General features: G+C 47.9%; 1 protein-coding gene and 1 long non-coding RNA gene across 8 annotated transcripts in view; one reads left to right on the forward strand and one right to left on the reverse strand.

Annotated features, from left to right (window-relative positions):
- Window positions 1-4,994: 4,994 nt before the first annotated feature.
- LOC124085815 (uncharacterized) lies at window positions 4,995-14,036 on the reverse strand. Of its 2 annotated transcripts, none has more exons than XR_006849586.1 (3): window positions 13,926-14,036; window positions 6,089-6,396; window positions 4,995-5,226 (listed from the first exon to the last, which is right to left on the reverse strand). It is a non-coding gene; the product is annotated as an uncharacterized LOC124085815 (long non-coding RNA). The 2 variants fall into 2 exon arrangements; XR_006849587.2 differs by having other exon boundaries at window positions 13,352-14,029.
- Window positions 12,860-26,094, forward strand: part of Dnmt3b (DNA methyltransferase 3 beta) — a 38,756-nt gene continuing 25,521 nt past the window's right edge. For all 6 annotated transcript variants that reach the window (XR_009225816.1, XM_046433804.1, XM_046433800.1 and 3 more), the window contains exon 1: window positions 12,860-12,973. The gene's annotated coding sequence lies outside the window, so the exon portion shown is untranslated. The remainder of the gene's footprint in view (window positions 12,974-26,094) is intronic.

Consider the following 26,094-nt stretch of genomic DNA (forward strand, 5'->3'; position numbering starts at 1 on the left):
GAGAACCTGCAGAGTAGAGGCATCTGACCCATCAAAGGTTACTCAGAAGGACTGTGATTGTGTGGGCTGGCAGTGGTCAGGTGGGAGCGAGGTTATTGAAACAGCATCTTTGTAGCCCTCAAACCATCTTTTTTTTTTTTAGTGAGAGAGGGAGAGAGAGAGAGAGAGAATTTTTTTAATATTTATTTTTTTTAGTTTTCGGCGGACACAACATCTTTTTTGTTTGTGGTGCTGAGGATCGAACCCGGGCCACACGCATGCCAGGCGAGCGCGCTACCGCTTGAGCACATCCCCAGCCTATATATATATATATATATATATATATATATATATATATATATATATATATATATATTTAATTTTGGCAGATGGACACTGGGAATTGAATATATATATATATATATTTAATTTTGGCAGATGGACACTGGGAATTGAACCTAGAGGTGCTCTACAACTGAGCTATACATCTCCAGCCTATTTTTACTTTTAGACTGGGACTCTAAATTGCTGAGGCTGGCCTTGCCTTAAGGTGTTCCTTCTTCAGCTTCTCAAGCAGCTGGGATTACAGGAGTGAGCCACCATACACAATCAGCCCTCAAACTCCGTTTGTGTGTGTGTGTGTGTGTGGTCGGGTACCAGGAATCAAACCCATGGGCGCTTAACCACGGAGCCTCATCCCCAGCCGTTTTTTTATGTTTTATTTAGAGATAGGTTCTAGCTGAGTTGCTTAGGACCTCACTAAATTGCTGAGGCTGGCTTTGAATTCTTGATCCTGTTGCCTCAGCCTCTGGGATCACAGGCAGACGCCACCAGGCCTGGCTCTCAAACTCTTCAAAGCCTATGTTCTCTCTTCTTAGGGATCCCTCCCTGCCCTCGACTGAGTATTGACCTGATTGACCTCTTACATATGAGAAAACAAAAGTTTGCTACCTGAATTTTGGGACCTGACCCCCAAACCCAAGAGCTTCATCTAGCCTTGAGTCCATCTTGAGGGCTTGGAGGCAGCACTAGAATCCTGCAGGGGTGATGGGGCAGAAGGAGTGACTGGCTTTCTCCAACAGACCTCCTCTCTTCTTGCCTGAAAGTCCCTTCTGGAAGGGTAGGAACAGAAGGTTTCTGCCCTGAGGTCAAATCTGTGTTCAGTCTTCATTTCAATTCATGTATCATTCATTCAACAAATATTGACACCTGTCCTGAGCCAGATTCCATAATAGGGGTTGATTGAGCCTATATTAAGCCCATAGTGACAAAATTAGATGCAGTTCCTGGCCCCTGAGGAGTCACAGTTCATTCGGGGAGACAGACAAGCACAAATGAATCCCATGCACAAGTGACCAAAAATTTTACTTTTTGATACTGGGAATTGAACCCATGAGCTACATTTCTAGCTATATTTATTTTGAGACAGGATCTCTGTAAGTTACCAAGACTGTCCTCAAACTTGTGATCCTCCTGCCTCAGGCTCAGTGGTCCCTGGGATTACAGGTGTGTGCCACCACACCTGGCACATTGGAAATTATTAACAGATGCCAAGAAGCAGGGTGCTTTCAGAATGTACACAGGGTGGTGCAAACCTGTTATCCCAGCTACTCTGGAGGTTGAGACAAGAAGATCACAAGTTCAAGGCCAGTCTTGGCAATTTAGGGAGGCCCTAAGCAACTTGGTGAGAACCTGTCTCAAATAAAAAATAGGCTGGGCCTGATGGTGCATGCATGTAATCCCAGCATCTTGGGAGGCTGAAGCAGGAGAATTGCAAGTTCAAAGCAGCCTCAAAAACTTAAGCCCTAAGCAACTCAGCAAAAGCCTGTCTCTAAAAATGTTAAAAAGGGGTGGGGATGTAGCTCAATGGTTAAGCACTCCTGGGTTCAATTTTTTTTTTTTAAAGAGAGAGAGACAGAGAGAGAGAGAGAATTTTTTTTTAAAAATATTTATTTTTTAGTTCTCGGTGGATACAACATCTTTGTTTGTATGTGGTGCTGAGGATCGAACCCAGGCCGCATGCATGCCAGGCTTGAGCCACATCCCCAGCCCCCAGGTTTCAATTTTTTAAAAAAAATTTTTTAAAGGAGCTGGGGCTGTAGCTCAGTGGCAGAGCACTTGCCTCCTAAGTGTGAGGCACTGGGTTTGATCCTCAGCACCACATAAAAATAAATAAACAAAATAAAGATATTGTGTCCATGTATAACTAAAAATATCATTTTTTTTAAGAAAGAGAGAGAGAGAGAGAGAGAGAGAGAGAGAGAGAGAGAGAGAGAGAGAGAGAGAGAGAATTTTAATATTTATATTTTAGTTTTCGGCGGACACAACATCTTTGTTTGTATGTGGTGCTGAGGATCGAACCCCAACCGAACGCACACCAGGGGAGCGCGCTACCGCTTGAGCCACATCCCCAGCCCGACTAAAAATATCTTAAAAAAAAAAAAAAAAGGGGCTGGGGATGTTTTCAGTGGTTAGGGACCCCTGTACTCAATACCCAGTACCAAAAACAAAAACAAAAAACACATCCTTAAGGAAACCACTAGATTTCTCTAATTTCTGTTCTCATAGTGGCAGGTGCTGAGATACTCAATAAATGTGTGGAATCAAATTGAAGGAAATTAAGAAAAGGGAAGTATTCACCCAACACTGGTTACAAGGTACCCTCTTGCCTGCCAGTCCTTTTCTTGTTCTTTTTCTTTATAGCTGGGGATTGATTCCTATCCTCCCCACCACCACCCTTCTACTTCTCTGCCAGTTGTTTTCTACCATTGCAGTCACTGGGGTTCTGTGATTTGTTTTTCCACATTTGGGATTCTTCCCTTGCACCATGCCATCTATCTATCTATCTATTTATTTATATAATGTGGAGCTGGGTATTGAACCCAGAGCCTTGTACATGTAAGGCAAGCACTCTATCAACTGAGCTATATCCCCAGTCTAGCACTACTCTGATTTTTGGACCAGTATGGATATCACCTAGGAGCTAACAATTTAGGAGACATGCAGAATCTCAGGCCTGCCAGACTTGCTATTTAGGATCCACTTTAAAATTTTTTTTTTTCCTGTGTTTGGTCTCCAACTCCAGACCTCACAGATGTTAAGCAATCTTTCTACCACTAAAACTAGACTGTAGACTATCAGCCCTCAGGATCTGCATTTTAATAAGATCCCCAGGCAATCTTGGGCCCATTAAAATTTAAGGTTCTAATAATAATGATCATATTTAATAATAAACATTTTAAGTGCCTACTATGCTTCGTGCTTTAAGCACCTAAATACATGTCATGTATAATGACCATAATATGTTTGAATTGCCTACCTATTATTGCTTATATTCTTCTTTTCTTTTTTTGGTATCAAAACCCAGAATGAACCATTGTTTGTATTTTGAAGTCTATCACATTGTGTTACTGCTGTCCTTTATACATCTGTCCCCCTGACACACTAATGATATTGCTTTGGACAAATTGCTAATCTTTCTGGGTCTCTATTTCTTTTTTCCCTTATAGAATGAAACAATAATGGAATCTACTTGAAAAGATAAAATCAAGGCTTAAGGAGCACTTAGCACAACAAAATGATTCTTGGAAAATGCTCAATAGGGGCTGGGTTGTGGCTCAGTGGTAGAGTGCTTGCCAAGCATGAGCAAGGCCCTGGGTTCAATCCTCAGCACCACATAAAAATAAATAAAGGTATTGTGTCCAACTAAAAAATAATTAAAAAAAAAAAAGAAAATGCTCAATATATGCTCCTTATTCTAAGTTTTCAGTCTTATAAAAAGAGCATGGCAGGGCTGGGGATATAGCTCAGTTGGTAGAATACTTGCCTTGCATGCACAAGGCCCTGGGTTCCATCCTCAGCACCAAAAAAAAAAAAGCCTGGCAGCCAGGCAGGTGCAGTGTAATCCTGGCCAGGTGCATGCCTGTAATCCTGGCCACTCTGGAGGCTAAGGTAGGAGAAACTCAACTTGGAGGCGAGCCTCATCAAATTAGGGAGGCCCTAAGTGACTTAGCAAGAACCTGTCTCAAAACAAAAAGGACTGGGGCTGTGGCTCAGTGGCAAAGTGCCCTTGGGTTCAATCCCCAGTACAAAAAAAAAAAAAAAATTTAAAAGAGCAAGGGTTCAGGGGCCGGGGTTTTGGCTCAGTGGTAGAGCACTTGCCTAGTATGCATGAGACACTGGGTTTGATCCCTGGCATCACATAAAAATAAACAAATAAAATAAAAGGTACTGCTGCATCCATCTACAACTAAAGAATAAAAATAAAAAAAAAGAGCAAGGGTTCAAAGGTCTTGACACCAAGCACTTCTAGAAGATTCCCTGTAGAACTTAACTTTCACAACAATGTAATGAAGGTACCAGGGCATAAAACAGGCAGGACATTTAGACTCTAGGGAGTACAGAGAGACAGAGAGGGAAAGGAAAAGAGAGAGAGAGGGGTAGATAGATCACATTCATATAACTTAGTATTGTTCTCATCATTTTACTGCTGTGGATCTCTTACTGTGCCTAATTAATGAATTAACTTTCGCTAGGTGTGTATGTGCAGGAAAAACCTAGTCTATGTCAGATTGGGTAGAAGCTGCAGCTTCAGGCGTCCCCTGGAGGGTCTGGAACCCTGGCCTCCTGAAATACAGGGGGACCTCTGTAGATAAGAAAGTAGTTCTGATGTTCTTCAGAATGCACTGCCAGAGGAAGGAAGAAGAGGTGATTACTGTTAATGCCTTAAGTCTGCAACAGGAAATGCAGGCCTGGGCCAGGCCTCCCTTCCAGAGAGCCTCCTCCCGCCCCCATTTGAGACTTAATGAGGGACCCTGCTCCCTCCATTCAATTTAAAATGTCCCTGTGGAGGGCAACCGAGTCCCCACCTCCCCACCCCTCCCCCGCCCCTGCAAGTGAAAGGAGTTCATTAAGAAGCAGATTTCAGGCCCCTAGGACTCCCGCTGGGAATTTCACCAAAGGGCCAGGTTTTCCTAGGTGAAAGGTCTGCCCTGCACAATCCAAATGCCAAAGGGCATGTTTTAAAAATTCAGCTTTTAATTTTGAGACAATTGTAGATTCATAGTTGTAAGAAATACTCTAGGCGCTATAGTATTCTGACCCAGTTTCTCTGGATGCTCAGATCCAAAGGTGGCGGGACCAGGATATTGACGTCCAAGATTCCGAACATTCCCAGGAAGCCAGGATCTCACATCGCCTAGGGCGATAATTTCACTGACCAGCTCCAGGGCTTCTTTCTATCAACATCTAGAACAAAAAATTCCATTGGATATTTTTACGTTTCGGTTCTCATTATGATCTTTAGTCCCCTAATTAGAAAATCACATAACAAATTAAAAACACAATTGGTTTGGACTTTTGACATCTATGTCACAAAAGTCATTGATAAGGAAATGCTGCGATTGTTCCAGATTCAAAGAAACTAAAAAAGATAGGGCCAGGGGTGTGGCTAAGTGGTAGAGCCTTCCCTCGCTGAGCATGCGCGTGAGGCCTGGAGTCCAATTTTTAGCACCTGGAAAAAATTTATTCTATCAATAAAGTCAACCAGGCCCAGGTAGGATGGACACTGACCAAAAGTAGGGCCCTGGCCGCAGTCCTACTGAGTGGCTTAGTGTAGAAATTGGCTCTGAATTTGCTGGAAGCCGGAGTGGGGGGTGGGGGAGTCAATTCCACTTCTAGTTTTTAATCCTTAAACAGGTAAATTAATGAAAATAATCCTCTATTGTTGGACTTCAAGGGAAGTTGGAATTCTCTGATTTCTGTATAGAATTTGGTGATGAAATTGTTTGCTGGTTCAAAGATCCCTGTCTCAATCTCAAGATTGTTGTTGTTGAGATACATTTTCAAAGTGGTATTCCTGGGGAAAAGGACGTTAAAACTGTCACCTCTAGAAATCTGTTTTTTAAAGGGCCCTTTAAAAAGGTGGAGGGCAGGGATAATAATGCTCCACTTTTCGGAAATCTCACCCTTCATTACAAATTCATGGTAGAGATCACTTTGCCTGAGAAAATGAGGCCTGGGATCTCTATTGCTGGCTTTGTTTTTCTCTATAGAACAATTATAAAGTGAATGCCTGGCCAAGCCCCCCGTCAAGGCCTGCTATGCATACCTCTGCTGGGTGCTTGTGAACACAACTGGGTGTAACCTGGGAGCTGTTACTTGGAGAACTTTCTCTTCTTTTTGCATCATTTGAAAGATGGAGGGGTCCGTTCCTTCATTCAGGCCCTAGACCTTCAATAAGCACTTCCTGTATGCCAGGCCCTGTGCTAGGTGCTGGCCACAGGGCAGTGAACACGACAGACTGTTGCTCCTCCCTTCTGCTGCCCACGGTCTGGTCTTCTGAGGGAGAAACACCTTACTTGAAGCCTCAGTTGAAGACATTCAGGGGAGAAGTGGAGGAAGGAGGCAGACTTGAGCCTGAAAGATGAACAGCAGCTCAGCAGACAGAGTGTCAACTATCACCAGGCTCTAGACAAGGACACACACAGGGAAGACCCAGGGTCCTGGGCATCTCACCCAAGCCTGGTTTGCAGCATCATGCTGGGTTTATGAAATTCATGAAGCTTGAAGGGAAAGGAATTACCCAAAGAAAATAAGGACAGTTTTATAAAAGAGGTTTGAACACATCCCCTCTGTATTTATTCTCAAACAGAGCAGGAGGGGCGGGGGTGTAGCTCCTCTACCAAGGGTTTGATCTCCAGCACTGCAAAATAAAGGAGGAGTCAGTATTCGGTCAACCCATCAGTGCAGAGCTGATGAAGCCTGAACGTGGAGCAAATCTAGGAAGCAAAATCCTGGTAACAGGAGAGGAGTCAAGGATGGCACTATGAATTTTGGGCTTATTCCCTGCTACACAATCTGCCTCTTTTTTTTTTTTTTGACAGTAGAGTCAGCAGGTCCCCAAAGAGGGCAAGACACTTGCCCATGTTCCTTCAGCGGGGTAGCAGAGGTAGCAGGAGAACAGAATCAAGGCTGGGAACCTCTCCTCAGCCATACTTTCCCTCCAGAGGTCAAGTCTGAACTTCCAAAGTTAAGGGAAGCCAAGTCCAGGTGACTTGCTGGTTTGCCTGAGGGCAGGGTAAGGAGATGATGACAGAGAGCTTCCAGGGAGGGAAAGAACATTTAGTGAATGCCCAGTATGGGGTACAAGTGTCCTTGCTCTCAGGAACCTCAGTGTGGATGAGTCAATGTCAATGTTACTGCAGGAGCCTGGGGGTATAACTCAGGGCTAGAAACTTGCCTACCAAGGGCCAGGACCTGAGTCCCATCCCCAGCACTTCCCCCCCCAAACACACACACACACACACACACACACACACACACACACACACACGAGAGAAAGGAAAAGAAGACACTGATGAATGCTACCTGACCATATTCTTCTGTGCTCTTGTCTAGTGAGGTACATTTATATAAAATAGTTCAATGACCCATTTTGGGATTTAAAAAAAAAGGAGAAAACAAGAGGTTTGGGTGTTCCTGTTGAAAAGGAAAGGTGAGAAACCCACTTTGCAAATGAAGGTGGCTGCTAATGACACCACAATTAAGACCCTCGAACTTCACAATGGGCTCTTTCACATACAAGCCCCAGGCCCCACAGTCCCTGGAATCAGCCTTACTAATTTTATTATTATTCCAATTAGAGTGGCCAGAGGACTGAGGGCAAGCTCCTTTGCATAGTACATAAGGTGTGGGGGGGTCACACGTGACAGAGGGGGTTGGCTCCAGCTGGCACTCCCTGCTCTGCCACCAAACAGAGGTGGCTCTGGGACAAACTGCCTCCACTTGCTGAGCCTCAATTTCCTCAACTAGAAAACGGTTCAGGGTCCCCAACGCTGCCTGTAGACCTAGAGGTGAACTGGGCTCACCTTAGTAGCAGGGAGCTCAAGGGACAGACAGAGCTATCTCCACCCGGAGGAGGCAAAGAGAACATTCAACTCTGTCCCAGTGGGGAACAGCATGTGTTCACTATTGATAACAATATAGTTTTTTATTTAATCAGCACTTTCATGGTATTTTCCAGTGAGCTAGGCACTGTCTGAAATTATTTATATATATAATTATATATATATAATGGGAATTATACGACCATTTATATATATATATATAGTCGTATAATTCTCATTATAACCCTTTGAAGTAGGTAAAATTATTATCTTCATTTTAATGATGAAGAAATTGAGACAAGTCTTGTGGTCTTGTGCTCATTAAAACTACCTGTCTGCTGGGCACGGTGGTGAAAGCCTGTAATCCCAGCAGCTCAGAAGACTGAGGCAGGAGGATCCTAAGTTCAAAGCCAGCCTCAGCAAAAACTAGGTGCTAAGCAAATCAGTGAGACCCTGTCTCAACATAGAACCGGAGAAGTGGCGCATTGGTCTTGTGCAGCTGAGTTCAATCCCTGGTACCATCCTGCCCAAAATAAACTTCCTGCCCTATATTAAGCACCTATGATCTACTGTGCTAATCACTTCATAGATATTATTAAAAACCTGTCAACCTGCCGTTGGGGCTATAAAAACCTAAAAGATGATAGTATAATTCAAGACAAATGCAATATTGAACCAGCACTACTTTGTATTTTATTTTGAGACGGGGTCTCACTGCCTTGATAATTTGCTGAGACTGGCTTTGAACTGGCAATCCTCCTGCTTCAGCCTCCCAAATCGCTGGGATTACAGTCGTGTGCCAATGTGCCCGGTCATAATTTCTAAATTATAGAAGAGTTTCAAGGTTTCAAAGCTGGTACAGAGAACTCATGATTTTTAAAAAATATTTTTAAGTTGTAGATGGACACAATATCTTTATTCTTATTTATTTATTTTTATGTGGTGCTGAGGATGGAACCCAGGGCCTCATGCACGTTAGGCAAGTTCTCTACCACTGAGCTACAATCCCAGCCCCAAGAATTCATGATTTGATCACATGCTTGCTAGGAAGTCAATCCTTCTATCACTGAGCTACGCCCTCAGTCCAGATCACAGAGTTTTTATCTCCTTAATGCACATTGATCACCTTTTTGATTATAATGATTGTGATCTGATGGGATATGTTTTAAAGTAAATGCTGAGGTGACCACACAGAGCAGCTGCTCACTCAAAGTCTGGCTTCACCCCTGATTAACCTTGTATATGTCCCTCTGTCCTCTGTGCTTTAGTCCCCTTACCTGAAATGGGGCCCCCAAACACCTTTCCCCTGCCTCCCAGTGGGGTGGATGTGAGGCTCAGATAAGATGGCAAATACAACCAAAGGCCTTTGCAAACTGAAGTTCTGTGCCCTGGGGAGGCCACAGGCCATTTTTCCTTCCACCCATTCTCCTGATGGTTATGATCCTTTCTGAGTGCCAGGACCTGTCCCGTCCGGCAGGACACATCAACGTGGGCAGCGAACCTAGATGGGGAGGAATGAAGGGACAAGAGACACGAAAGGTGACAGCAAGACAAAAATTCTGATCAAGCTGCAAACTTTTATTGTTCACACAGGGGTATTTATATGCTGGGGATGGGGAAGCTCTCTAATCAACAACTGCTGGATGTGGGTGGTAAAACTGCCAGGTGCAAGATGTCTGATAGGTAGCTGCAGGATGCCTCCCAGGCAGGATGTCTCCCAGGGGGCTGTCAGGCTAATCTTTGAAGGAGAATTTCCTTCTAGTCCCTGACAAGGACCAAGACCACCTGTCATTCAGATACTTGCTCTTCCTGGATTTAGGGCTATGCTGTCCCCAGAAGTGCCTGTCTTGTTTCAGCTCACCCAGCCCCTTGCCATCTGAACCAGCATTCTCCTTGGTGGCACAGACATCCTGTGCCAGGTGGCAGGTCTTGGCTTAATGTTCAGAAAGCAGAGGTCCACCAGGCCTCCCAAGATCATAGAGATTTTTTTCCACATAGACCTTCCCTAGATGGTGGGGCTAAACCATAAGTCCTCCCAAGAGATCCCCTTCTTGCTGGGTGTGATGGCACACCCCTGTAATCCCAGCAACTGTGGAGGATGAAGTAGGAGGATTGCAAGTGAGGCCAGTCTTAGCAATTTAGCGAGATCCTGTCTTAAAATTAAAAAATAAAAAATGTTGGATGCCTATAATTGCAGTGGCTTAGGAGGCTGAGGCAGGAGCATTGCAAGTTCAAGGCCAGCCTCAGCCACTCAGAGAGGCCCTAAGCAACTGTCTCAAAATAAAAAATAATTTGTTCCCAGGTTTTGGCACCAAAAATAAATAAATAAACAAACAGGGCTGGGGATGTAGTTAAGCACCCCTGGGTTCAAACCCTCATACAGAAATTTAAAAAAAAAATGACTGGGGGTATAGCTCAGTGGTAAAGTGCCCCTGATGCCAATCTCTAGTACCAAAAAAAAAAAAAAAAGAGAGAGAGAGAGAGAGCGCAAGCTAGAGAGAAGAGATCCTCTTTGTCATCTTTATTGGTCTTCCTGTAGCAATTGACCAGAATAATACACTTTATTTTATTTTTGTACTGGGGATTGAATCCACAGTGCTCTACCATTAATCTATAAACCCAGAAATTTTTATTTTTATTTTGAGACAGAGTCTCACTAAATTGCCCACACTGACAACCAATTTGCCATTCTCTTGTTTCAGCCTCTTGAATCACTGGGATTATAGGCAGATGCCACCAAGCCTGGCGGGAACATACTTTTGGGTGTTTGTCCCCAACACCAAGAATTTCCTGCTGCTCCTCCCCCTCAGGCCCTGCAGGGAACAAGGCAGGTGCTGAGGCAGTTCCTTCCTCAAGTCTCCTTAGCCTTTTCCTGGGCTCTTAGGTAGAGAAATATCCAGTGAGTTTAGACACTTTAGCAACTCTTAAAGTCTTTGCCATTTGCTCATTTAATCACTAACTGGCAAGAGATGCATGGAGGCCAAGGTGCTAGGAACAGCATTTGCCGGTAATCCCAGGTACTCTGGAGGCTGAAATCAGGAGGATTACAAATTTGAGGCCAGCCCAGGGCAATTTAGTGAAATACTGCCAAAAAGTCAAATTTATAAAAGGGCTGAGCTGGGCACGTACTTCATTGGTAGAGAGCTTGCCCTGCACGAGTGAGCCCTGGGTTCAAGCCCCAGACAGAAAGACACACACACACACACACACACACACACACACACACACACACACACACACGGCAAGGAGAAAGCTGGGTTTACTCAGACCTAGAGCCCCAAAGGCAGGAAATCTGTGTTCCTTCATTCATTCAACAAACTTGTATCCAGCTCCTTTTGGTACTGGGCTTCCCCTCCCCCCATCATTACTAGAAAGAAAATTTGCATCAACCCCAGATAGACAGATGTAGTTCCTGCCTTTTTAGAATGAACTTTACAATGTGTATGTAGAACCCTGTAAACAAGAAAAGAAATATGCAAATCAATTTCAGCCAGCTCTAAGAGCTACCTGATCAGAATGAAATAGAAAAGTAGTGATGGAGAGGGGAGGTGGTTCGGTGGGGCAGTCGGGAAGAGCTTCTCCGGAAGGTGACCTTTTGGGAGAGAACTGAGTGGTGAGAAGTTTGTCATGCAGTGCTCTGGGAAAAGAATGTCCAGGTAGAAGGAACAGCCGCGCAAGTCCAAACTGCAAACAGCAAAGAGGAGGGAAGATTGGAATGGAGTCAGCGAGGGGAGAGGGCAGGAGATACCTGAAGAGGTAGGCAGCATTAGCTCATTACAGGGTCTTGTAGACTCTCCTGTCAATCATTCCTGTATTCACTTAACACATTTATTTTTAATATGGGGGCTTGAACCCAGGGCACTTAACCACTGAGCCACATCCCGAGCCCTTTTTATTTATTTATTTATTTTTAATTTTGAGATTGGGTCTCACCAAGTTGCTTAGGGCCTCACTAAGTTGCTGAAGCTGGCCTTGACTTGCAGTTCTCCTAATTCAGCTTCTGGAGACCCTGGGATTACAGGCATGTGCCACCATGTCTGGTTTAAGACTTATTTATTGAGCGTCTACTTTGATCCTGTCCTCAGTCTAACACATGGAGACAATTAGCAGATAAAGGAAATAAATAAATATAAATACTAGGTACGGTAATATTAGGAAGCACCATTTTCAGATAATACAATGGCCATTTAACGGCAGAGGCAACAAGACGTGCTCATGGAGTCGGGCTTCTTCCTCAGGGAGAGGATGTGTGCAGAGCCTGGGAACCCAGGCAGCCAGAGACCTGATGGCCTCTTCTCTCCGTTCCCCTCCCCTACGCTAAAGATGGCTGACAAAGACCTAGCTGGGTGGAAGGGAGGAAGGGCTAGTTAGAGGGTCCACAGCGGGGTGACCTGCAGAGGCATAGCAGCGCCCCAGTGGCACTGCGACTGACTGGAGGTGAGGGTGAAGCGGAGACTGCTTGCTGTGTGACTTCAGAGGGGGCCTTTCCGTCTCTGGGTCCCGCATCCAGATCTGTCTGGGGTGGGGTGGGGGGGCTGGATAAGGAGGAGAGTTGGGTATCTGCAGTCCCCTTCAGGCTGGTTATCCCCGTCGGTGATTTAACAGGCCTTTGGGGACGAGAGGCGGCGCCCGCGGAGGAGGGGCCGAGGGAGGCTCCCGGAGTGATTTCAAATTTCCCTCGTCCGCTCCCCCCCGCGCCGCGGCCGGGCTCTGAGTGGCTGCGGCGGGGGCGGCCCCGGGTGGGGGCGGGGCGAGGGCCGGGCCGGGGCTACAAGGGGAGTCGGCGCCGCCCCCTGCCCACCCTCAGCCGCTGCCCGGCCCGGCCCGCGCCGCTCCCACGCAGCAGCCGCCCCCAGCCCCGCCGCCTCGGCCCGCGTGGACGCCCCGGGCGCCCCCCGACGACGGCACCGGCCCCCTGGCAGGCGGGCGAGCGGGCGGCCGCGCCCGCCGGCACCGCGGGGGTTAAGTGGCCCAAGTAAACGTAGCTCGGCGATCGGCGCCGGAGATTCGCTAGCCCAGCGCCCTGCGCGGCCGCCCGCCGCCTCCCGCCAGCCGGTCCCGACCCGCGGAGCGACCACCGAGCCGCGCCCGAGCCAGCCCCGCGGCAGGTGAGCGTCCCGCGGCCCCCGAGGCTCGCGACCCCGCGCGGACGGCTCGTGGGGGCGAGCTCGGGGCTCCGGACGGCAAGGGGACTCCAGGGACCTCCTGGGGAGGGATCCCCGCCGCTCCGCGGACCTGGCTTGAGGGGTGGGGCGTGGGGAAGGGTCCCCTGACCCCGCGCGGGGTGGTGTGCAAGCGGGACACGGGAGCTTGTCTTACCAGGAGGGGACACGCATAGAGGGCTACCCTGGTACCCCGAGAGCCGGGAGGGAGAGTTCCGACCCCAGGGAGCGGCTGCAGCCTCTCTGGGGTCTAGAATCTAGGGAAGAGGTGCCCTCCCCGGGAGTGGAGCCAGAAGGGATCTTACCCGGGCGGGGGGTCCTTACCTGGACTTGGCCTTAGGGGAGACCCCTTCGGAGTCTGGGGAGGAGGAAGAGGGAGTTGTGCTGTGGAGGTGGGCGTGGGTCCGGCTTGGGCATTCAGGAGAGGGGCCGTCCGGCTGCCTAAGGGCTAGGGTGGTGCTTGTGTGTCCAGGCACCAAGGTGGGTCACGGTGTCCTCGCGGGTCCCGGGCGTGAGCCAGAGGGGCGTCCTCAGTCCTCCGGAGCTGAGCCACGACAGGCGATGCGCAGCCGCCGGGACGCGCCTTCCTGCGCACACCTGGTCCCGGAGCAGCCGCGGGGGGCGGTGCCTCCTGCCGCGCCGCCTGCCTCAGGGGCTCACTTTCCATTCTTAGCCTCCTTCCGGGGTGAATCTGGCCCCACTTTCCAAACTCGCACACTGAGCCCTCAACTTTCACCCCCCCCCCCAAGAAGCAAAGCTAAGTGCCCGTGTGATCGTTTGGGGGTAGTTTTTCTCCCCTATTGTTCTAGAGGAGAAAGTGGAAGCCAGCAAAGAGCCGAGGTTGAGCACCGAGAGAGAAAGTTGCCATTGGGCGCAGGCTTTCCTGCTGAAGCCTCACCTGTGGCCGGAGTGCCGGGCCCTCAGCCTTCCTCCATCCGGTCCTCTGCGCTGGGAGCCAGGCTTGCAGAGCTCCTGCACCTTCTCCACCGCCCAGGCCCACGGGCTGAGGGATGCCTGGATTAAAGGGAATCCAGCGCAGACTACGAACTTTGAACTGCCCTCTCTGAGTTCAGAATGTTGGTTTGGGCAGACTGGCTAGCAATTGTTTTCGGAGGTAGCTCCTGCTTGTCCCAGGACGTTGACCTTACTCAGCCCTCCTTCATCAGGCTAGCCTTTGGTGCTTCTTTTTGGCCCTAGGGAACCTGGTAGCAGATTTGAGCCTCCTGCCACCGTATTGAAATGTATATTTCTTTGTTTAATGCCGGGATCTTGTGCATGCTAGGAAAAGGGGCCTACCACTGTGGTATACCCGCAGTCCTACCATACCTGTCTTAGGATTGGTATACAGTAAGCACTCAATAAATGTTTGCTATAAGGCATAATTAACTAGCACATGGGCTAAGCAGGCTTCCCTAAGGAGCCATAGGTTTTGAGCACGTGTTCAAATCCTGTTTCATTCAGCGAGGCCATCACCCTCTCTGTGCCTCAGCTTTTACATCTGTGAAATAGGAACATTCCAATCTCAGATTGTGTGAAGGTGAAGCCAGTTTCATGTGTACTTTAACCTCTTTAGTCCTCCAGTTTCCTTTGAGAAACTGGAAAAAGTCAGTACCTGGCAAAGGGTCAGCGCGTGAGGGAGTTTAATGTTTGTGCTATTGACCAGTAACCCCTCTCTTTAGGGTGGTATGAGTGGAGAATTGGGGATGGAGGGAGGCACCCCTTGCCAGGCCTTCCTTTTCCTGTCTTGCTGGAGGTGCCCCAAGCCTTTCTTAGCTCTGCAAGCTATTCCAAATCATCATTGTCCATGGTGGGGGGAGTTGGCAGGAAGGCCCGCCTTTGTTCCCATTTGAAAGAGCCATGGTTTTTTATGAGTTGGGACCCTTTTTAACTCCGCCCCTTCCAAGCTTGGGGCCAACTGTGAAGGTGTAATTGCAGAGTCCATGAGATCTTTACCTTTCCTCCTGGGTTGGAGAGAGCTGAGACAAAGGAACCAGGTTGGGGGGCCAGCCACATCCTCTAAAGCCATAGCTTAACCTCTAGCCCTTGCTGAGGTTGGGGGATGGGAAGAGAGAATTGGGAGCTGGGTGCTGGCAAGAGGAGGGAGGGGCAAGGGAGATGGGGTGGGGAAGGCTGCTTCCTTCTCTTCCTGCAGCCACGTGGGCCCTGTGACACACAGAAGCCTGTCTCCTTCATCACTGCAGCCCCAGGGACCTGCTACAGTGGAGGTTTGCCAAGTTTTTCCAGGAAAACTTACCTTGGGATTCCTTGGTCCCAGACAAGCTCCCATGCTGACCATACTACTTCCAGTTGCAGACATCTTATCGATTTTACCTGCTGATTGTACCTGCTAAACCTGAAGCTCTCTGGGTGCAACCTTTATCAGTATCAGGGATCAGCTTTGTTTTTCTAAATTGTTAAATGTTATGAATTCAGGGTGGTTTCTGGTTACATGCTGAAGGATGGAATTCCTCATTTCTTTTGCAGGCCACTCTTCCTTTGCAAGGGGACTGGACTGGATTTGGGTGGGGCTAATGCTCTCACTGGGTGCCTTTTGCAGGTGAAGGAACTGAGGCTGTGGGGAATAACCAGTTGCTTCCGCATCATGGTGATGACACTTCCCTACCTACCCCCATCCAGTAAAGGTTTTTCAGAGGATAGAAGCCTAATGCAGATGAGGCTGGCTGACTGGAGAAAGTGGCCTGGTGTATGCAGAAGGACCCCACTCAGCAAGGCTGTTACTGTAAATTGCCTTTCATGGGAGCCCTTCCCATTTGGGAAGTGGATACAACTTTGCTCCTACCCAGCATGGCTGCCAGGAGGATTAAGTGGAATTCAAGGGCCTTTTAGCTTTTTTTTTTTTTCCAGTACTGGGGATTGAAGCTAGTGATACTCCACTACTAAGGTGTAGCTCCTGGTTTCCCCAGCCCCCTTTTTAATTTTGGGGACAAAGTCTTACAAAGTTGCTGAGGCTTTCCTACAACTTGGCAATCCTCCTGCTTCAGCCTCCTGAGTAGCTAGGATTACAGGTGTGTGCCACCAGGCCCATCTTAGAGCTTGCTTTTAGTTGCTCATTCACTAATTTACTTGGGGAGGGGGGCTAAGTATTTTTAGTATTATTTAAAGCCCATTGTCTGTAGGGTCAGAAGCTCAGGGTTCAATAAACCTTGAGGGACCCGGATCCCGCTCAGTGGTAGAGCACTTGCCTAATAGCATGGGGCCTTGAGTTCATTACCTCTGCCTCTACCTGTGTACCCCTCCCTCCATCAAGCAACATTCACTTTTTTTTTTGTGTGTGTGTGTGTGTGTGTGTGCTGTTTGGTGCTGGGAATTGAACACAGAATCTTGAGCATGCTAGGCAAGGGCTGTACCTTTGTCACTACCCCCCACCCCTGAATTTTTTGATATGAATAAAAGTCATTTATAGTCATTAGACATTTGGATGTGGCCTATAATCTCACCATCCCACCTGAAAGCCAGGACCCAGGTAAGCCTTGCCTAAGCAAAGGGACGGGTTGTAAGAAATGCAGAGTGGCAAGTGACTTAATCTCAATTGGATTTTAGGGCCCAGCAGTCACCATTGGGTTTGGCTTCAGGGCAGACAGGTCACTCTTAGAGAGAAGAGAGATTTAGTTGGCTTCCCTCCCTTCTTACCTGCTTGGCTTGCGCCTGGCCTGGTCTCATTACTTCACTCACAGATTTTTTTCATTCATTCATTCCAACAGTATGGGCTGTGCTCTCCTCCTTCCTCACCCACTTTCACTGTTCTCCCCTTTCTTATGCGGTGCTGAGGATGGAACCCAGGGCCTCACATGCCAGGCAAGTGCTCTACCCCTGAGCCACAACTCCAGCCCTGCTTGCTTTTTTTTTTAATAGTATTAGGAATTGAACTCGGATGCTCTACCACTGAGCCACATCCCCAGCCCATTTTTTTTTGTTTTATTACACAATCTTTTTGTACCTGAAATTAAACTCAGAATCTTAACCAGTGAGCCACATCCCCAGCCCTATTTTTTGTATTTTATTTAGAGACAGGTCTCACTAAGTTGCTTGGGGCCTCAGGGATTACAGGCATGCACCACCCTGCCCGGCCTTATTATACAGTTTTGTAACAGGGTCTCCCTCAAAGTTTGGAGTGACTTGCAATCATGGCTTGGTCTCCCCACTCAGTCACTGGGATTACATGCATGCGCCACTGAACCTAGCTCTTTGTCTTTTATTCCTCCTACTCAAAACTAAATTTTCCATAAAATTGTCTTTTACAGCCTTTGAAAATTGTGAGAGCAATGAGCAGCCTTTGGGATTGTGAGCAGGAAATTAGAAATGCAGTTCTTAAGACTGATAGCTGGGGTGCTGGGCTTGTGGCTCAGTGGTAGAGCTCTCCCCTAGCAGGAGTAGGACCCAGGTTCAATTCTTAGCACCACATAAAAATAAAGGCATTGTGTTGTATCCATTAAAAAAAAAAAAAGACTGATAGCTGGGTGTGGTGGTGCACACCTGTCATCCCAGCAATTGAGAGGCTGAAGTAGGGGGATTCCAAGTTAAGAGGCCAGCCTCAGCAACTTAGCAAGGAAACTTGCTAAGTTTCAAATAAAAAAGGCTGGGATGTGGTTTAGTAGTTAAGCACCCTTGAGTTCCATCCCCAGTACAAAAAAAAAAAAAAAAAAAGGTTGATGGGGGTAGAACAATTCAGTGAGAAAGGGAAGTTGGAGGGGAAAAGTTTCCTTTTGGGAGAGGTGAGAGGTTGCTGCTGACCAGGTGTTTGTCTGAGGGGGTCAGAAGAGGGTTGTAATTTCCATCTCAAGTTTGGAGAATAAGTCTTGGTGGTATAGAGGTATATCTCCCTTCCCTATGGCAGGGGAGAAATTCCTTGATCACCATCTCCCTGAAGATTTCTGTGTTCATAACAGTTCTCCATCAGATGTTGAATCCCCTGACTTGATAGAGGTTTCCTGGAACCTCGTCCTTATATTATACTTTCTGGGTGATATCCTAAGCTTCCAACCCCGCTATTTGAACTTGTCTCTTAAAAAATTCCATTTCACCCCCCCCACTCCCCACCCCCTCCCCCAGTGCTGGGAACTGAGCCCAGGGCCTCCCACATGGTCTGTAAATGCTGTGCCACTGAGCTACATCTCCTATGTGTGGTGGCACTGGGTGTTGAACCCAAGGCCTCACACATGCTAGGCAAGTGCTCTACCTGGGACCTATGTCCCCACCCTTTCTAAAACTTTAATTCTTTTTCAGGGTCTTGCTGACTTTCCTAGCCTGGCCTCTAATTTCCAATGCTCTCCTGCCTTTGCCCCTGCCCTCAAGTCACTGGGCTATAGATGTGTGCCATCACGCCTGTCTCCATTACGCTTTCAGTATATTTTTTTGTTTTCATTTTTATCACGTGTTGGTATTGGGTGGGGTCAGCATTATACTACTGAGCTACACTTCCAGTCCCATTTTCTTTCCTTTTTTTTGTAATGGGGATTGAACCCAGGAGGTGCTTAACCAAGGAGTTTCATCCCCAGCTTGTTTTATTTTTTGAGATGGGGTCTTGCTAAATTGCTTAGGGCCTTGCTAAGTTGCTGAGGCTGGCCTTGATATTTGAACTTCCTGCCTTAGCCTCCCAGATCACTGGGATATTAGGCATGTGCCACCATGCTGGGGCCTGTTTTCATTTTTTTAACTTTAGTTGTAGGTGGACTCAAACTATTTTTTTGAGTGTGTGTGTCTCACACAAGCTAGGCAAATGCTCTACCACAGCCACAATCCCAGCCCTTGTTTTTATTTTTAATGTTTAATTGTTGAACATTTACTGAGAATTCCCATCTATTGTCTATGGGACTTAGAAACTGGCGAATTTGGGCTGAGGATCTAGCTCATTGGTAGACTGGCATGGAGGTGTCCCTGTGTTCCAATCCTAGCACCACTCCAAAACAACCACAGAAACAACATACAGGTTGAACATTTTTGTGGGGCTATAAATGGAACTTGTCTTTGGGTTTCCCTTTAAAAGGTATCCACTGTTTAGTCTTATTTCTAGAGCTAGGAATTTTTTTTTTTTTTTTGGGGGGGTGGGGGGATACCAGGGATTGAACTCTGGGGCACTCAACCACTGAGCCACATCCCCAGCCCTATTTTGTATTTTGTTTAGGGACAGGGTCTCACTGAGTTGCTTAGCACCTGGCTTTTGTTGAGGCTGGCTTTGAACTCCTGCCTCAGCCTCCCAATCCACTGGAATTACAGGCAGTTACCACCCTGCCCAGCTCAGAGCTAGGAATCTTCTAGGAGACTTAGGCCTGGCAGCAGGGGCAGAGCCAATCCTGGGGAATAGAGTTCTCAGTCTGCCATCCTCCCTAGGCCCAATTCCAAGGAAAGGGCAGCAGGGTTGGAGGTTGTCTGCAGAAAAGTCTGGGGAAGGGCACTGGGAGAGGAGGGGGAGGGGCCTTCGTCCTTTCCACCCCCCAAGCAGCCCCACCTTCTCAGGTAAGCTTCAGCAGATCAGCAGATCAGCAGTTGCTTCCTGGTGTAGGCGAGCTGGACAACAGCTGGGGCTCCAGTCTAGGCTTTCACTAGGGACCCCCCCCCCCACACACACACACCTGTTCCTGAAGGGTGGTATTGCTAGCAGCCCTGGCTCTCTGAATCTGGACTGTGTGACAGTGGAAGCCAGAACAGTGAGCGTTACCTTGTGAGCATCATGAAGTTGCAGCACTCTACAGGAGACCCTGAAGGTGAGCAGAAAGAAACCAGCTCCCGAGGGTCTTGGGGTGTTCTGTATAGACCTGTGAGTAGAATGGAGTTTAGAGTAACTGGGCGGTATTAAATATGTTGGTCTCTATGACCTGAGACTGTAACTATGAGTGAAATACTGTTGCACTGAAATACTGTTGCAAATGCTTTTTTTTTTTTTTTTCTTCTGGCACAAGGGATTGAACCCAGGAGTGCCTAGCCACTGAACCACATTCCAGCACTTTATTTTTTAATTTGAGCAGGGTCTCAGTTTGCAGCCTGGCCTCAACTTTGCAGTCCTCCTGCCTCAACCTCCCTCTGCCCTGGCATTATAGGCAGGGGCCACTGCGCCCCTCACAAAACAGACCTCTTCCTCCTGCTGGTTGGAATCTGCTAAACTGGCAGGACACAGAGTGTGTGGGCTACTGTGCTCCTGAGAAGGTCAGTGCCAGTGATATATGCCTGATTGACAGCTAGGTTGAGGTGGGCAGATTCAACCCCTCCCCAGGGAATTTGGTCAGTTTTTAAAAAGTTTATGTGAGATGCCATGGGCTCCTTGGTCAGCTGATTGTGTAAACCATTCACTCATCTGTCGACCTTTATTTTGCTATTTTTTTTCTTTGAATATAACTTGTCTAGTTTTTGTATTGTGAAACAAATTGTCTTTTCAGTATTTAATGTACAGGACCTTTCTTGTTGGGGGGGATATAAAAAAGCCCACCAACAGCTACAAGTGTTACATTTATCTGTAAAGCTGAGATTTCCTCAGCCAAGGGCAGGAGTGAACACCCCTAATCCCAGCTGAGGCAGGAGGATGGCAAGTTCAAGGCCAGCCTGAGTGACTTAGAGAGGTCCTCAGCAACTTACCAAGACCCTGTCTCAAAAAATAAAAAGGATTGCGGATGTGGCTCAGTGGTAAGGGGCCCTTGGTTCTGTCCCCAGCTACAACAAAAAACCACAAAGGAAGGGGTGTCCCAGGCCCCTTTAAGGAAAAAACAACCTGCAATAAGGTTGACAGGCTTCCCTGGATGGTGGGAGCACTCCCTCTCCTGTCACTCTCCTGAGAGTGACTGAAAGTGGTAGCAAGGAGGACCAGATCTGGTGACCCAGCATTGGCCAGCATGCCTGAGGCCCTGGACTCTGTCCCCAGCATTGCAGAAGGCAGTAGCTCGGAGCCAAGTGTGGTGGTACATTCCGTGGTACCATCTGCATGGGAGACTGAGGCAGGAAGGCCACTTTAGTCCAGAGCAGCGAGAGCCGCATAACGACACCTCAGGAAAAGATGCAAGGACCAACACAACAGGAGTGAGTCCACATTCATGGAGTGGACATAGGCCTTCTACGGGTCTGATTTTCTTTCAGGAAGAGTAGATTCCTACCTCATGCCAGGTACAAATAATTAGGTTGATTATTCAAAGGAAGAAATATTTCTTGGATGTGAGTTATCTGGCTTAGGGCAGTGGGTTCCCCCACAAGTCACCCTCCGGAGCCATGATTTTTTATGGGAAGAAAAATTGTCCAGAAGGGAAGGGGCTGGGTTGTAGCCCTTGCCTAGCCCAGGTGAGAACCACATAAAAACAAGAGGAGCCAGGCACATCAGTAATCCCAGCTGAGTAGGAGGCTGAGACAGAAGTTCAAAGACAGCCTCAGCAACAGCAAGGGCCTAAGCAACCCCCTCCAAAATAACTAAATAAAATAAAGGTTAAATCCTTTAAAAAAATTTGTCCAGAAGAACATGGCCTATTAATAAATGGGTTGTATTATGCAGATTTCTTTTTCTAAAAATAGCCCCTCCCAGTAGCAGGTTATTTTATTTTGGAGATAGGGTTTCTCTAAGTTGCTGAAGCTGACCTCAAATTTGAGATCCTCCTTTTTCAGTCACTGGGATTTCAGGTGTGCACCACCATGCCTGCCTCTCCTATTTTTTTCTGTGGATTGAACCCAGGGGTGCTTCTACTACTAATCTACATCCCCAGCCCCTTTTCTTTTGAGACAGGATCTAGTGGCTGAACTTGGCCTCCAACTTATAATTGGCCTTGCCTTGCTTTAGTCTCCTGCCTTTGGGGAAATACAGGTATGCACCACTGTGCCCAGTGTCACTTCCCTATTGATGACCATTTGTGGACTTTGCTGGGACAAGCAGGACTTTGTGGATCTTGGTGAGATCTTTGGGCAGGGTGGATTCCCAGTGGTGTAGAATCCTGTGTAACAGGACAGGGATGCTTGGCCGTGGACCATCTCAAGGTTGCCCTCACACAGGCTGAATGGTTGTCTTCACTGCACTGGTGTTCAGTGACTTGAGATTTAAGGCATTTTCATCTGTAGCAATGGGTGCATCACATTGCAAGGTCAGAGGCCTCGAGCTGGCCTTCCAGAATATTGGCCTCTTTGCTGTGCTTAGACCAGGGGGAAGCAAGGCAGAGGGTCGTAGGCTCTGGTTTGGCAAAGGGCAGATGGCGGGAGGAGTGGACTCTAGTCTAGTTTGTCTTAGCTTTTCAGTCTGTGTTCTTGGGATTATTATTTTTTTCCCTGTGAATTTCATGAAAGGTAATGTTATAACTTAGGTCAATGACAACATTTGGTTATATTTTGGTGTCAACTCTATTCTGCACAAGGCTGCTAGGAGCATCCTCATAGCCAAATTTTGTAAGTTTTCACATATTGGCAAATTCTTTGGGAATTCCAATTAGCATGCTGAGGCCTACCTTTTGCTATAGGATGACAGGGTGCTTGTGATCATGCCCTAGGGGCGCTGAGCAATCCCCAGACACCTCCTGAGGCTGGCAGGGTGAAGCCCTGCTGCTTTGGCAAATTTTGGGGGGCACGAGCTAAGGGCCTCCACCCTCTGCAGCAGCCAAGAGCTTATCCCTCTGAGACAGAGCTGGAGGACTGGCAAGAGGGGAAGAATCTCCAGGGTGTAGGGTTTTAACCCCTGTCCTGAGTGACAGTCCCCTCATTTCATTTGGGAATCTGCTCTCCCTTGCCCAGGCCCTGCAGGCAAAGGGATGTTGGAAGTAGGGGCTGTGGGGATCTTCCTTTGCCTTGGGGGGGGGGGCGGTGGCTGGAGGTGAGGCAGATATCCCAAAGGCTCCCCTTCCAACTACTTTCCCCTTCAGGCCCAAGGACACCCTCCATCCTGCATTGTGAGGCTTAATTCAATTAACATTTACAAGGTGCTCTGAGCTAGCTCTGCTGTGCTGCCAGCCCATGGGAAATGAATGACATCAGCTTTATTGCAGGGTTGGAGGGGGCGTCCCTGGGTCTCCCCTGTTGAACCTAATTGGGAGCCACTTACTCCCCCTGTCTGCCACATTGCATTTGAGCATGTCTGACCTGGTCCAATGCCACTGCCCACCACTGAATCACATGCTGGACCCCAGCCTCTGGGAAAGGGTCAAAGTTCACATTTCCTCTCTAGGTCAGGCAGCCCCCTCCTGTGAAAGTAAACACTCAGCTGGTGGACCCCGCCTCTGGCGCTCATCACTTTCATAATTCCTGTCTGCTTTGTGTCAGGGTGCAGTTAGGCAAGTGCCCTGGGCTGCCTGGGCATGAGACTTGGCACTGCCACTTTGCTGGGTGACTTAACTCCTCAGCCTGTTGAAAGCAGTTTGACAATGGAACCTGCCTTGGGGGAGGAGGTGGGGGTAAAAAGATGTTTGTAGCATGATTTTCTGCCTACAGGGACCTTTTGGGATCTCTTAATCATTATTCATGTGAATAATGGCTGAAGGGCACAGCAATGTCCTAAAGCCAGCAAGTCTACCACTCTGGAAAAATCCCTTAGGGAGATACCACCTCCTTCCAGAAAGTATAATCCTCAGCTTATCCTCCAGGATGTTCATATCAGATAAAGCTGGTGGCTTGTGATGCTGGCTGGTCACATTATCTGGGAAATGCCAACCTTGAGTTGTTGGAGGCCAAGGTGAGGAACAAGGGAAGAGAGGGAGAGATTTATATCTAGCATTAGATAAAATGTTATTTCTTTTCTGGGATTAAACCAGGAGCACATAAAAACCACTGAGCCACTCCCAGCTATTTTCCCCCCCCCTTTTTGAGACAGGGTCTCACTAAGTTGCTTAAGGCCTCTCTATGTTGCTAAGGCTGGCCTCAAATCTGTAATCCTCTTGCTTCAGCCTCCCAAATCTGTGATTGTAGGGATGCACCTCCACACCTGGCACAAATGCTATTTTTTTTTTTGGGGGGGGGGGTGGGTAACTGGGGATTGAACTCAGTGGTGCCGCATCCCCAGCCCTTTTTGTTACTTATTTTGAGACAAGATCTCACTAAGTTGCTGAGTCTCTCTAAATTGCTGAGGCTGGTCTTGACCATATGATGCGCAGCCTCCCAAGTTGCTGAGATCACAGGCGGGCGCCATGGTGCCCAGCTCACAAATGCTATTTCTGCTGCTCATTTCTTGTGTCCCTGTTTCTAAGAGCATTTGATCAAATTTGTATGTTCTTATTTAACATCCCTGGACATTGATTATGTCTGATTTCTCTCTTGGGGGTTAGAGGTTAACCTAGAACTCCATGTTTGTTAAGGTTAACCTGCTACTGAGCTACACCCCAGCCATGTTGTGTGCCTCAGTTTCCCCATGCCAAATAGGATAAAGTTAGTAAAGCACAGGATAGTCCAACACATAGTGCTGAAAAACACCAGATGAGCAGGTTGGTATGTCTCTGTCTCTAAGGGAGGAGCAGGTGACTTTTGGAGGAGAGACCCTGGGCAACATTTTTGGTTTTAAAGTCTGAGAAATGAGGAGACTGGAGAACCCTGCTTCCAGGCTGCAGGGACAGGGACAGCAGCAATATACCTGGAGAATGCAAATGGGGGAGAGGAACTCTCCTAGGCCTAGTCCACCTAGGCCTAAGAAGACTTCTTGTAGAGTCAGTTAGGGGCTGGGACTGCCTGAGAAACCCATCCTGACCCTGGACCCTGGAACCACAAGTCATGTCGTTCGGTTGAATCCTCTGTCACCCTCCAGCTCCTGAAGGCAACCTGTGTGCTCTCCTCCCCAGAGAGCTCCTTGAAGTGGTAGATGGGTCCACCCACCAGCCATGCCAGACCACTCAAGTTTACTTACTTAGTTCACTGATTTGGCCTGAGGTGAAATGCTTAAAATTAATTACAATTCCTAATTACATTCCAGCAGCTTTTCTGAGATTCTGGTTAATTGGTCTCCCTAGACCTGGCCATAGGTCAGCCAGCCTGTTCTCTTTCAGGTCAGGGTGGGGGAGAAGGGCTGAGTAGCAGCTGGTGGGTCTGGGTCAGGCCTGTTTTGGGGTGGGTAGGGGAGGAGGTTACCTGTGTGGGGGAAAGCCAGAGCCCAGAAACTGACCTATATATATAGACTCATGGGCCACACAGGGCAGAGTGAGCCCAAGTGCTGTGTATCAGTATCTCTAATCAGAACTATGCTTGTCTAATGTACTTATTACCCAGGGACCTTGGTAAAGTCTACTTAAAATCCTGATCAGCAGGTGTAGGACTCTGTCTTAAAATTCCTTGGTTGTAAACAGTAACCAGGTAATGCCAGTGCAGCTGTTTCAAGGGCGTGGTTCCTGGGGGCACCTGGGGAATCCCAGAGGTCCAGTTGCCCAGAGCCCAAGCTTGGGGAGTGGGCAGGTCTAAAGAATGGAATTTATGCAAATCCACCTGGGGACGCCACGGACCTCTTCTTACTGACTTTCATAGCGCCCCCTGGTGGAAGTGGGGTCAATACAGCCCGCAGCCAGGCTGCCCCAGGTGTTATTTCTAGAAGGTACTCTGGGCGGGGAGCTTGCTTGGGTTATCAGGTAGGGCCAGGTGAGACCTTATCTGGATGCTTCTCCAAGACAGGCCTCTAGGGAAGGAGCTGTATGGCTCAAACAGCCTCTAGAGCTGTTGATGGGAATCGGGGAGTCAGAGCCTTGCTCTGTACCGAGGCATTAATTTTTAACATTATTTATTAATTTATTTTTGTAGTATTGGGAATTGAACCCAGGGACACTCTACCACTGAGATATATCTCCAGCCATTTTATATTTTATTTTGAGACAGAATCTTACCAGATTGGCCTCAAACTTGAGATTCTCCTGCGACAGGCTCCTGAATCGGGGATTACAGGCATGCGCCATTTGCCCAGTGCCTAGACCCGGCTCCTAGGCTCTATTTTTGCAAACTGAAGGTGGATGAAAAAGAACAAAAGCCAGTGAGTTTGGGCATTGGGGATTTTACCCAAAGACAACTAACCACTGAGTACACCCCAAGCTCCCCGGCTTTTTTTTTTTTTTTTTTTTTTTTGTATTTTTTTTTTGGAGACAGGGTCTTGCTGAGTTGCTCAGGGTAGCCAAAGTGCTGAGGCTGGG

Source organism: Marmota monax, unplaced genomic scaffold (assembly GCF_021218885.2).
Source record: "Marmota monax isolate L192 unplaced genomic scaffold, Marmota_monax_Labrador192_F-V1.1 WCK01_AAM20220418_F8-fsc00014, whole genome shotgun sequence".
In the NCBI taxonomy this organism is placed as follows: Eukaryota; Metazoa; Chordata; class Mammalia; order Rodentia; family Sciuridae; genus Marmota; species Marmota monax.